General features: G+C 42.3%; 1 pseudogene; it reads left to right on the top strand.

The window, feature by feature from the left end:
* Positions 1-3878: 3878 nt before the first annotated feature.
* On the top strand, positions 3879-7562 carry LOC101335904 (bolA-like protein 2 pseudogene; annotated as a pseudogene).
* Positions 7563-13732: the final 6170 nt, after the last annotated feature.

The following is a 13732-nucleotide window of genomic DNA, read 5'->3' as shown; positions in this document are numbered from 1 at the left end:
CAGTTATTATGGCAAAGCCTATTGAAAAATGTATACATCGATTTTAACACAATCTATAGCATACAAAGAACCTTCTTCAGGAGATCTGATATAGTCAAACCAGTTTTCCTAACATCCCAGATTCCCTAATTGTTATTTTATGCTATAGTGTCTAAAAACCAAATCACAGAAGACGTTGCAAGAGGCTTTTTTTAGGAGAATGGAAATCCCCTAGCATTTTACCTAGGATCCCAGAAAGTCATTTCTCTGGAGAGCAGTGAATACTGACCAAAAAAATCAGACATGGTTACAAAATGTGCACAGTACTGGTACACAAGGTACTTATATTCCTCCAGGCCTCCCATATCTTGACCGGTTTGCTCCAAGAAAGGTCTTTTCCTCTTTCGCGAGGTGTTCATTCCTCCACAGGTGCTTACTGGGCACCTACTTCACCCCAGCGCAGTGTGAGGTCCCTCCTCTCAGGGAATTTACATTCTGGGTAATGACAGCTGGTGCGAGGACTGCGGAAGAAATAAATGGGACAACACGATGGAAACTTGGAGGGGGTGGGTCTCGACTTTGGACATGAGCGTGTCCTCCACTGGTACTGTGTATGCCTGGCGGTGCCTCTGAGGGAAGGAAAGTGACAAAGTGCCCAGGTAGAAAAGAACTTCTAACTACATCTTTGTGTTCATAACTTTTTTTCTAATTTTAACAACTAATTTTGAGGTGTTTTTTTTTTTAATTTCAGGTTTTTTTTTTAGCTTTTATTTTCCCAAAATTGAATTATTGGGTTAGAGAATATTAACTAATGACTACATATATATATAACAAATTATATATGTGTGTATATATTGTATACAGGTGTTTGTATATACTTATATCAAATACTTGTGTGGCATATATATATATCATATATGCCACACAACATATATATATACACATAAATAGAGAGAGATCCAAATAAAAACGCCTGCACCAGTTTATACTCCTATCATGAATGTACAAGAAAAGCTATTTCATATTTCTTTTAATCTCCTTTAAAATGCTTGCAAATTTGATAAATATAAATAGTATCCAAGTTCTTTCGTTTTTCTTTATCATGTTTTTAAATATAATATTGGAAAATACAGAAGAATATGTGACATGTACATATGTTACAGAACAAAATAACACAGGTGAACCCATAACTCAGCCAGTAACTTGCATCCATCCTGAATAACTCCTCTATCCTCTTGCCTCTTCCTCACTCCATCCCCAGGAGAACCTGTATCCTGTATTTTATGCCCATTATTCTCTTATCTTTCTTTTAAAATAACTTTATCATATATGTATATATAACTGAATAATGTATTAGTGAATTTGGTTTTTTAGCCTTATAAAAATGATATCATACCTAATAGAGTTCTGCAACTTGCTAGTTCACTCAACATTATGTTTCTAAGATTCACCTATGTTATGGCACATAATTTAAGTTCATTTGTTTTTTCACTGCTATATAATATCCATCATTTTCCTGTTGGGTTGTTTTCAGGGTTTTTTTAAATTATAAATCCATATGAACATCTCATAAAAATCATCTTGTGTATCAAAAAGCATTCAAGGGCTTCCCTGGTGGCGCAGTGGTTGAGAGTCCGCCTGCCGATGCAGGGGACGCGGGTTCGTGCCCCGGTCCGGGAAGATCCCACATGCCGCAGAGCGGCTGGGCCCGTGAGCCATGGCCGCTGAGCCTGCGCGTCCGGAGCCTGTGCTCCGCAACGGGAGAGGCCACAACAGTGAGAGGCCCGCGTACCACAAAAAAAAAAAGCATTCAATATAATGCTAAATATTTTTGCAATGTACCAACGGAAACATCAGCTGTACCAATGTACATTTCCACCAGCAATATATACCATTTATCCTCATTCTCTCCAACACTTGACATGGTCAGACTTCTTCACTGTTGGCAAGCAATTGTTGTGGGTATAAAATAACATCTTGCTGTGGTCTGACTTGATATTGCCCTGATTACTAATGAAATAGAACATGTCTTCTCATGGTTACGTGCCATACATATTTTCTCTTCTGTGAAATACCAGTCCACCTCTTTTGCACATTTTCTCATTTCTATTTTGTGATTTATCTTATAGATTTATAGAAGTTCATAGCATATTCTGGATTCTAATTCTTTGTTGATTGTATGTATTACAAATATGTTCTCCCAGTGAATTACTTAATTTACGTTGACATTATGGTATTTTTTGAAGAAGTCTTCATTTTAAAATAGTCAAGGGACTTCCCTGGTGGCACAGGGCTACAAAGTTATAAGTCTTTATATCAGCTAGAGCAAGTTCTTCTACCTTATGCTTCTTGACTCTTTAGAACGAACCTGTCAATTTTTTTAAATTAATTAATTTATTTATATTTGGCTGTGTTGGGTCTTCGTTTCTGTGCGAGGGCTTTCTCTAGTTGCGGCGAGTGGGGGCCGCTCTTCATCGCGGTGCGCGGGCCTCTCACTGTCGCAGCCTCTCTTGTTGAGGAGCACAGGCTCCAGACGCACAGGCTCAGTAGTTGTGGCGCACGGGCCTAGTTGCTCCGCAGCACATGGGATCTTCCCGGACCAGGGCTCGAACCCGTGTCCCCTGCATTGGCAGGCAGATTCTCAACCACTGCGCCACCAGGGCAGCCCGAACCTGTCAATTTTAATGAAGATTCCTTTCAGATTTTCTTTGGAATTTGGAGAGAATAAACAACTTCATGATACTGAGTATTCCTTTCCAAAAACATGAATATTATTCCATTTTCTTGGGCGTTCTTCAGTGTCCTCCAATAAGACCTTATGATATTCTGCTATAGATCTTGCACGTCTTTTGTTAAAAGTATTCCTAGTGTAGCAGGTTGCCAGTTGTCTCCAAAAATCCATCCATCTCTTCCTGGGCACACAGCCACCCAAAGAGATTCTACTCACCCCAGGAGTGATGGTGCAGCCTCCAGGTAGCGCCTACTGAAAGAATCACTGCTTTCCCTGGACTCAGCTTTTCCTCACCTGTGCTGACCACGACACTGATGTGGAAGTGGCCCAGTTCTGATGATTCAGATGAGTACAGGACTCTCGGGAATGACCTAGCAACAAAGTAAAAGGAACCCAGGTCTCTGGATGACCTGTTGAAGCAGAGCTGTCTGCCAGCCTAGACCAACCACACTAGAAACTTCTCTTTTATTTAAGCCATGCTATTCAGGGGTTCGTTATGTTATGCTATGTTTTTTACACAGTTAGATTCTGTTTAGTAATGTTTTACCTGGAATTTTTATATCTACGCTTAAGAGTGAGATTGAACCGCAATTTTCCTTATTCTTGTGTTCTTTCCTTGTTTTGATGCCCTAAAGTGCATTAGGAATATTTCCACCCTTTCAGTCCTCTGGAGGAATTTACATAAGATGAAATAATTTGTTTCTAGAAAATTTAATTGAACTCATCCGTAAAACCATCTGGATTTCATGTAGTTCTTCTTGGGAAGAATTTTTACCGTGAGTGATTTCATTTTAACACTTTCTTTATAAATAAGTAATGAGTGCTACCTCAATGCAATTTTAATTTCCATTTTATATTACTAATAGAGTTGCTCATCTTTCCATATGTCTATTAATTGTGGGTTTCCTATTTTGTGGGTTGCCAGTTTATTTCTTTTTCCCATTGTGATCATTTAGATTAATTCAGCTTCCCCTCCCAGTGTGGATGGAGTACCATTCTCCACCCCAATGATGTTGGGCTTGGCCATATGACTTGCTTTGGCCAACAGAACAATAGCAGACGTGACACAAGCAAAAGGCTTTAATTATGCTTGCTCAGATTGGTGCATCTCTTGCACTAGTGCTGTCACCATGACAACCAGCCCTGGGTAATCACTGGCCTTAGAGTGATGAGCACACTTGGAACAGACCTGTACCCAAACTGCATCCTGGAGCCAAGCCCAGCAAACTTGGAGCCTGAAGAAGCAGAGTCACCCGGCTCGGTGCAATCTAAGTCAGCCAAACAGCAGACTTGTGTGAGAATAGATGCTGTTGTTAAAAGCCAGTGAGTTTTAAGGGGACTTGTTATGCAGTAATATTGTAATAATAGCTGACTAACACATCTATTATCTATCAGCGTGTTAGAGAATTTCTTATCATTTTTTGTAATCATTAGCTTATATAATTTTAATAGATAACTTAAATTAATATTCACATAATTTATATAATTATTAGTTTATTGCTGTAACTATCCCCCCGCCCCCGCTAGAGTTTGTCTTGTATTTTGATGGTGTTTCTTAATTTTACACATAGGGAAATTTTACTCATTTTTAGTTAAGTTTGTACATTTTTTCCCCCTGTTGCTCTTCTATTCCTTTTGAACCTAAACAGTCTTTCCCAATTCTGAGATTTAATAAATAATCAATTCCATTTTCTGTTTTATAAAACTTTAAAAGTGTGTAATTCTCTAATCTATCTGGAATAAGAGAGGTGTATTAATCATTCCTAGACCCTCTTATTTTTTTTCCTGAGTTCAGTGTGATATATCTGGGACCCCTAAAAATTAATCCCAATTCTAATTGGAAAAATGTTTAAATTGAAAACTCATTAAGATTATATAATAGTCATCCTTTTAGCTAACAGCTTTGTTTTTGCTTTAAATTTTTAATTAAATTGGCATACCAATTTAACGATCCCAATTACTTTGTGTTTAACCAAGCTGAAATTACACTTTCATTTGCTGTCCAATTCCTCTAGAGAATTCAAATTCACCACAATCTTTTAGTAACCCACAGCTCTGTTCCTTATTAACCAAAATAATTCAATCACTCACAAAACTTTTTCCTATTTTTTCCTAGATTATCTTACAATCCTCCTAGCTATACAAGTTGAAATTGAAGGAGGCATACTGCACTGTTAGAAGGACTAGAAAAACGCTGTGTGAATAGCATCACTGTATTGAAGGTATCCTGCTGTGAGTGAAGGTGTGTCCCTCAGTGGAGCCTTCCCGGATTCTGTAAGGGGAATTTGCTGCTGTTCTCCCTGTGGTCCTGTAGCACAGTATGTATGGGACTTGCGTTGCAACGTACTTTTGTTTACATGTTTGTTCACCCCATTTGACTGTGAGTCCCCCACTGGCGGTTACTCATTTCTAGTTGTCTAGCACCCATCTTGGTACTTGGCTCATAGAAGATGCTCAGTACCTATTGCTTGATTGATCAACTGATTGGAAGGTTGCACTGGGTGATAGTAAAGTGATGGTGGGCAGCCTATTTGGGTAGCTTCCTTTCTGTTTCCTTTCTGTGAGACCACGACCAATATATAATTCATTTAAACTCTTATACCAGGTCATTCTTTTATATCTCCCACTCTAGGTAGTTATTGGAGTGCCCAAAGACCACACAGGAGATAGGAAAGTGGGGATTAAAAACTTCTCCCCAGTTTCTATAACTAAGTTATTCTAGCACCATGATATATTGGAAGGAGCACTGAACTAGGGGTAGGGAGACTTGGGGTCCAAGTCCAGCTCTTCCTCTTAATACCCAGCTTAGAACAGGTCACTTCATTCCCTGGGGCTGCAATTTTGCCATCTGCAAATTGAAATGTACCACTGCATTGCACAATCTGTTAGGTCCTTAGGACTTTAGTTCTGTACAGAACTACTCAGGATGAGAGCCATTCATCAGGCAGCCACACTGCATAGTGGAAGGACATGGGGCTTTGGAGTCAGGTGGTTGGGGCATTGTATCCAGACTGTCAGTTACTAGATTAACAACCTTGGGCAAGTTATTTAGCTTCACTGATGCCCAGTTTTCTGTGGGACGTATAATACCTCTCTTGCAAAGCTGCTGTGAAATTTAAATGAGATAAGGCAGATGAAGCCTGTGGCACTGCACTTAGACTGCAGTAGAGTCTAGACAGGAACCTTAGTTGTGTTCGTCACACCCCTGTCCTTGCACACAGAGGAAGCTCATCTTTCACCTTTCACTGATGCTCACATACACTGCACACACACGTGCACACACTCACACACACACACACACACACACACACGGTGGAATAAAGACAGCAGAAGTCCAATTTTAATGACTTTTTTCCCATGGTTCTGGTACCATCATTGCCAAAAGGAGAGGCTATCTTACAGGCAGTGATTTAATGGTTAGATGTTAAATTCTTGATGTCTTACAATCATTAAATAAATAGTCCCTAGGTAATTCCCCCTATGTCCAATAAAATGAAAAATCACCAGATATATGGAACTTGGAAACTGGAGTTATTAGGTTCTTTAAATCCTGGACACAGATACCATTAAAGTGTGGGTCCCTTCCAATAACTTTTTAATTATAAAGAATATTTCATACACAGTAAGCAATATTACAAGATGGCGCAATAAAACAGTATTGCCAACAGTTCCAAATGTTATGTTTCTGCTGTACTTTACATCTTAGGTCTGGATACTAAGGTTTGTGATTGCTTGTTTTGAAACAAAACCCATCTACCTACAAGGCAATTCACTTTGGAATCAGTTACTCAAATTTGCAGCAGGCTTCAAAGCCCAGAGGGAGAACATTGATGATTCAACTATCCCCTCAAATTGGATTTTGAAATTCGTGATTCGGGAGCACTCTCTTCACTGACTTTGAGGGAGCGCTAACACCTGGTCTGCCCAGCAGAGGGCAACAGGACCCGAGGAAAAGCAGCAAGAGTATCAGCAGGGTTTTAAACTCAGGCTCCCCAGGAGGGGCCACCCAAGGCCAGGGCCAAGGAGGATGACACTCCTCCCGGCCACGAGGAGCACCAGGGCCAGTGCAGAATGGAAAGATGGGTGCCTTGTCCAAAAGCACCTCAAGCCCACTCCCCGGACTGCTCTTGCCCGGAGACTGTGGGGACGCCCCCCTCCATTCACGCACAGCTCTTTAGATGTCACCTTCTCAAGGAGACCCTCCCCAGCTAAAACAGCATCCCCGTCCCCCTCTAGGTGGGACCTGACCCTGTAACCAGCTTTATTTTTCCTCCAAGCACTTACCGCCAACACCTGATGTATTATATTAGTCTGCACTTACTAGAATGTCCACGGGAGCAGGAATTTTCTAGAGTTTTCGGTCCATGACTGTATCCCCAGCTTCTGGAACGGTGCCCAGAATGTGTAAACACTGGACTGTTGAAATGAGGATATGTCTTGACAACCACTGATGAGACAAAAGTAAAAACCAAAGAATATCAGTGCGGCAGGGGTCCGAGTTGCAGTTCGTCCCCGCTTGGGGGCCACAGTGGAACTCAGCGCCCAGCACCTCCAGGGAGAAGCTGCACAGGGACCTGGAGATGGAGCACGTGGAAGTGGGGGACACGACTCCCAACTGTTGCGCGTCCAGCCTCCGCGTCCTTGTGGTGTCGGCCAAGTTCAAGGGGAAGCCGCTGCTTCAGAGACACGGGCTTGTGAACACTTGCCCAGCAGAAGAGCTCCTGCACATCCATGCCTTTGAGCAGAAAACCCTGACCCCGGCGCAGTGGGCCCGTGAGCAGCAGAAATAAGGGACCCAGACCTGCACACCTATTCAATTATGGATCAGGGCCAAAAAAAAAAAAGAGGAAAACAAAACAAAACAAAAGAATAACCTGGGCAAGGCCTGCAGGGCATACCTGTCAGATCAGCAGATGGGATGGGAAAGACTATCCCTTTACCTGAATGCAGATTTGCTCTGAAAGCAGAACGCCGACTGTGCATAGAACCATCATATTTTCCCATCACCTAATCTGTGATACTTTTACAACGTCCTTGGAGAGTGACTGCTTCACTCCTTTTACAGGTGAAATAAATAAAGCCCAGAGAAGTACAGAATCTTACACAAGATTCCAGAGTCACACAGCTCCCGTGGCAGAGGCAAATCAAGAAGACCAGAACTCAAGCAAGACTGACGTCTATCCTCCTGCTCTTTCTGAGGTCACGCTGTTCCAGACGTGGGGTCTGCAGTCTGACCTTTTCATTCTATCCCAGGGTCAGGAAGATGAACTTAGTGGCCCAGCGCCTTGGGAATTGATTCAGCTTGTTTGCAGAGACCAGTCAGCTTTGCCTTGGATTCAGTTCATTGTCAACGTATCAGTAATTCTTTTTTAAAAAAATAAATTTATTCATTTTTATTTATTATTTTTGGCTGTGTTGGGTCTTCGTTGCTGTGCGCGGGCTTCCTCTAGTTGCGGCGAGCAGGGGCTACTCTTCGTTGCGGTGTGTGGGCTTCTCATTGCGGTGGCTTCTCTTGTTGTGGAGCACGGGCTCCAGAGTGCGTGGGCTTCAGTAGATGCAGTGGGTGGGCTCAGTAGTTGTGGCCCGTGTGCTCTTGAGTGCAGGCTCAGTAGTTGTGGCTCACAGGCTTAGTTGCTCCGTGGCATGTGGGATCTTCCCAGACCAGGGCTCCAACCTGTGTCCCCTGCATTGGCAGGTGGATTCTTAACCACTGCGCCACCAGGGAAGCCCAATAATTCTTTATTAATAAGCCCAAGCATGTGACATTTCTGAGCAATTGCATATTGAATGTCAAGGGAAAAGATAGGGAGTGCATTGTTTGTTGTGAAATATTGCAATAGACAGGCATTTACAAGTTATGTGATTCTAAGCGTTGCTTCATAAATGACCCTTGATCTCTGGCTCCTGTAGAGTTCATGATCTGGCCCTGAGCTGGCACTCACTCCAGACCACATACTGTAGTTAACTAGCCACAACTATGTTGCACACGAGGCTTTCCTTTGTGGTGAACTTTAATATTCAGCTGGAGAAGAGACACTCTTATTCCTTTAATTGTGTTTTTCTAATTGAATTGCAAATTGTAATTGTTTCTTCCTCTTGAAAGATCTTAGGTTTCATCATTGAGTTCCTATGCTCACATATCATCTTAACTTGTTTTTAAGACTTTGGCATGACTAAATAACCAAATAGACCTTGCCCCATAGATAACTTCTGGATAAATATAAAATTTCCTCTTTGACAATAATCTTCTCACAACGTGACTCTCTAACAGTGTCTGATGTATAATTATTACAAAAGGGACAAGAATAATACATCAGTGTAAACAGACAGAATGACATGTATTGTACCCGTATCTATGAACCACTATATTTCTCCTTTCCTGATCTTTAAAATGGAAGAAGTTCCATTTGACTCTGCTCTACTTAAAGGAAGATTATGAAGAGTAGTTGAACACTCTTGGAAAAAACAAAAATATTATAGAATAAATTTTGGCAAGCAAAGTTACCAAGTTAATAATAAATTTTTTTTACAACATAGCTGTCTCATAACAGCTTGATAAAGATGATGAGATCTGTAGAGCACAGAATTTTAAAACTGGAGGAGATTCCAAAGGTTATCTGGCTCGAATTCATTTTACAGAGGAATAAACAAAAATGTGCAGAAATAGCAAATTTGAGACACTGTTTTAAAGTTTTCCTTTGATAGACTAAGATTATATAATAAGCTATGTTTAGAGAGGGAATGAAACTTCCTATTTAACTCTAGGCTACAGCACAGTAGTGAGGCACTAGCCTCTCTTTGAGGGGCTCTGGACTATTTACAGCAGCTTCTTTATTCTTCATACATCAGGCTTCCCAGATCCTTCACGATCCTGATAAATTTTAAATTGTCAGTGTCCTTCTCAAAATGACTAAACTTAGATCCTCAATCCTATTCTCACCATTATAGGGAACTGTGGGGTTGGTTCCACCTTGAAACCCAGATGGATCTAATTAATGCAAACCAAAATCACGTCCATTTTTGGAACGCCCGCCTAAGCTAAAACCGCTACCTAGGCTTCTCCTATGAAACTGCTTTAAACTGGGGCACAGCTGTTCTTTTTGTCTGCTTGGGAGCCATCTCTCCTGCTTCTGCAACAGCACCCCACGTTTGCTTTGGGGAGTTACCACTCTAACCATCTGAGAGAATCTTGGAGGGACTGTCAATACAGATGGCCTGCCCTCCCCTGCCCAAGAGGTGGGTATGTGAGTCAAGCTAGACCAACCAGCTGCCCTCTCTCCAGGCAAAGATCTTGACTCAGAAGGAGCTACGAAGAAGCAGGGGCGGTGGGGGGGAAGGCAGGACCTGACTGGTTTGAGTGGGTGTGCTGAAAAGATACTGTCCGTCTGTCAGTCATTTCTAGTTTCCTAGATCCTCAAAGTTATTCTGGTTTGGGAGCTTCCAGATCTTGATTCTTCAGCCTTTCCTTCCATTCTATGAGTACCCCCTGCAACTTTTGTTAAAACAAAGTCAGTTTCTGTTGCTATTAACCAAAATCTCTACCTGGTACATCTGGCCTCCAGGCTATTTTCCGGTTTGCTTCCTTGTGTGTTTTCTGCCCCTCATCCTCTTCTATCAGAGATGGAAGCATGTCTGCCCTGTTCATTGCTGGATCTCCGGAACAGAGAATTATGTCCGTAACATGGGAAACTCTCAAGAAATATATGTTGGATAAGTGACTGATAGACAACTCCCTAAATAATCCAGTTGTCAAATCTGAGTACCTTGGGATGATAAACTGAAAAAAAAAAAAAGTTTTGTTGCTGTTGTTTTCGTTTTTGTTTTTAATTTTTTGGCTGAGTGGCACGTGGGATCTTATTTCTGCGACCAGGTGTTGAACCCGCACCCGCCGCAGTGGAAGTGTAGAGTCTTAACCACTGGACCGCTAGGGAATCCCCAAGGGTTTTTTTTCTTTTTTTAATAAAGGTCTATTACTTTATTAACCTGAGCTCATAAAGAAATGAGGAAAAATGTCTATAAGAGAGGACGTAAGACCTGATCCTCACTAACTCAATGCAAGTCCTGTTTTCTGCCAAATTAGCCTCAGAATTGAGCAGTTGGGCAAAGGGTGGCAAGGACCTTGTGACCAAGTGGATGGTTCAACTCCTTCTGCCTCGGGGGAATGGAGCCCCAGGGAAGGACTGCAGCTGCTGTGGCCACAATCACCCCCCTCCCCCATCCCCCAGCCCAGCAAGCCAGGGAGAAAAGCAAGCAGCTGAGTGGAAATGATCCATGGAGAAATGGCTCTGCATTTCTGCACTTGCTGTGTGATCCATGATAAATTTCAGGTGAGCCTAAGACCGGTCTTGGTTTAAAAAGAATGAGGAGAAGCAGCAAGAAAGGGAGGAGTTGTGCCAATAGGATTACTGTGGCCAGTGTTTGCTGCTGAAGATAATTAGGTGAATACTGAAGCCTTTGGCACAAGAGGATGCTCCCAGACTTGCCACCCCCAGGTAGGATATAAACAAAATTCGAACTATTATTGCTTTGGAGGCCTTTAATAAACTATGGAGGGGATATGAAGTAAAGCCCTGTATTACAGAAGAAGTGTCAATTGGTTCTTACACCTCACAGGGGCCTTACCAGAGATGCTTCTTAATAATGGCTAATGTGAATGAGTGTCTGTTGCATGCCAGATGCTGACTGTGCTAAGTGATTTGCATGCATTTTCTTGTGTGATTGCACAGTATTCCGGGGTAGATACTGCTATAATCTCCCATTTACAGATCAGGAAAGTGAAGTTTAGAGAAGTTGACAATTTGCTCAAGGCCACACAAGCACTAAGATTTCAACTGGATAGCAAGGTATGCTAGTCTAGAGAGAGGGAAATGGAATAGGATAAAGGAGAGAGGCCAGGGAGATCCCTGTGTCTGCCCCCATTGTGGGTGTGAAAGAGAAATTTCAGGAAAAGATTAGGCAAGGAGAAAACCAGAGGGGAGTGTAACAGTATTCAGACAGCCCAGTTTTAATGGGGACCTGAGTGTGTCCTGAGCCCTCCCAGGGGGCCCCTGCTCAGTTCCCATCCCCCGCCCCCTCTGTACTGTTCCTTCCAAACCATTCCTCGTCCACCCTCACCCAACACCATCTGCAGTCCCTTTGTAGCAACTAATCCAACTGAGAGATTTGCAGGAGTGATTTCCACGGGTGTCTCACTAAAAAATAATGAGAAGTGGTTTTCTTACCCTCCTCTCAGAAAGCAATCGTGGCTTTGAGTCTTGGAAACTTGCATTTATTCTTGACCCAGAGAAGAAAGAACAGGTCTTTCAAGTGCCCTAAGGTTTGCGAAAGAGGGGGTGTGACCCCTCCAGCCCCAGGAAGAGTTGGATCCTCTAAAGAGCGGGTCTCAAAACACTGCCCCCTGGCATCCCCAAGACCATTTCAGTGGATAGGAGAGGTCAAAACTACTTTCAAAATAATATGATTTTATTTGCCTTTTTCCCTTTCATTCTCTCACCGGTGTACCTGGAGTTGTACCTAATGTGTGACATCACAACAGACTGGATGCAGAAGCAGATATGAGAATCCAGTTGTCTTCTATCAAGCCAGATATTAAAGTGATTTACAAAAATGTAGAACAAAACAACACAGTTCTTCTCATTAATATTTTTTTGCGTTGGAAAATGTCTAAAGCTGACCTTGAGGACAGTTGCATCTTGCCCTAACTTTTTTGCTACAGGAAGAAACAATACTTTGGAGACAAAACAAAACATTTACCTTCAGGAAAAGAATTCTTTTCATTCGTGTCTTCCTCCAAAACGTCATACAATTTATGACTAGGTTGCCCTGTTTGCGTTGCTGCCGTTTTGGTTTGCTTTGGTCACTTTTCCTCCCTTCTGAGCCTCCCCAGCCTTTTAATCCAGCTTACTCTGGGACACAATGAATCACTGAAACACAGGTGTCAGGCCACCCGAGAGCAGCCCTAGTCAACGATTGCCCCCAAAGCGTGACAACTTATTAATCAGTAGGGTTTATCAGTACATTTTATCTTCAAGAATCTAAAATATCACTGCCCGTCCATTTCATGGCTGGTGGAGACTCCCTGGTATCTGCTTATGCTCTTCAGATAAGAGCTGTTTATGGGCAGGGCCCCTAGCTAATGCAGCCCCACGAGCCGCCACAAGGCCTCGTGAAGCACCTGGCACACAGAGGCACTCAGGAAATGTGGAGTAAATATAGTTGGATTGGACTGCAAAACCCTTAGCCCTGCCAATCCAGGAATAACCAGAGGGACCTGATGACGTGTGACATATCGCCAAGTCAACCAAGCAACCCCAGCCGGTACCCCGATTTCTGCTGGCCCTCCTCATGGACCCCCAGTCAATGCCTTTGCCTATGGGAGCCCCACAACTGCCCTGCCCTACCTTCCTCCCTCCGACCAGACCGTGAGGAGATAGGAGGCCAGAGAGTGGATGGGAGTACCCAGAGAGGCCTCCACCAACATTGACATGGCTCGTCCTGGCCTATTTGTATCCAGACCTGAATAGTCCTGCAGTGATTGTCTGTCACTTATAAATGTTAATGTGCACATAACCACTTTACCAAAAAAAAAAAAAAAACAACTAAAATGTTTCTCATTCTGATCGATATTGAAACTTGAATTTTTAGAGTTATAATCAGTGAGTTATACTCTAAACTATTGAGTATGCTCATTTTTTATTGAATATAATCTATATACTTGTCACATTAATGGTTACGTAGAGTTTTTTTTAATACTGATGTACTATTGTTTGCTTAACATTTGCTGTGCATTGGTTACTTGGGTCACTCCAATTTTTCACTACCAGCAATTGTGCTATGGTAAACATATTTGTGCAAGTTGCCTTTTTTTGTGTCTTTTAGTATTCCTTAGACTCTACTTCCACAGGCTATCCTCCTAGTAAGTCTACCAAACATTTAAAGAAGAATTAACACCTAGCATCTCAAACTCTTGCAAAAAGTTGAAAAGGAGAGAACACTTCCTAACTAATTTTACAAGGCCAGCAT

Source organism: Tursiops truncatus, chromosome 18, assembly GCF_011762595.2.
Source record: "Tursiops truncatus isolate mTurTru1 chromosome 18, mTurTru1.mat.Y, whole genome shotgun sequence".
In the NCBI taxonomy this organism is placed as follows: Eukaryota; Metazoa; Chordata; class Mammalia; order Artiodactyla; family Delphinidae; genus Tursiops; species Tursiops truncatus.
Note: the sequence above shows the minus strand (reverse complement) of the source record. Positions and strands in the feature narration are given on the sequence as shown.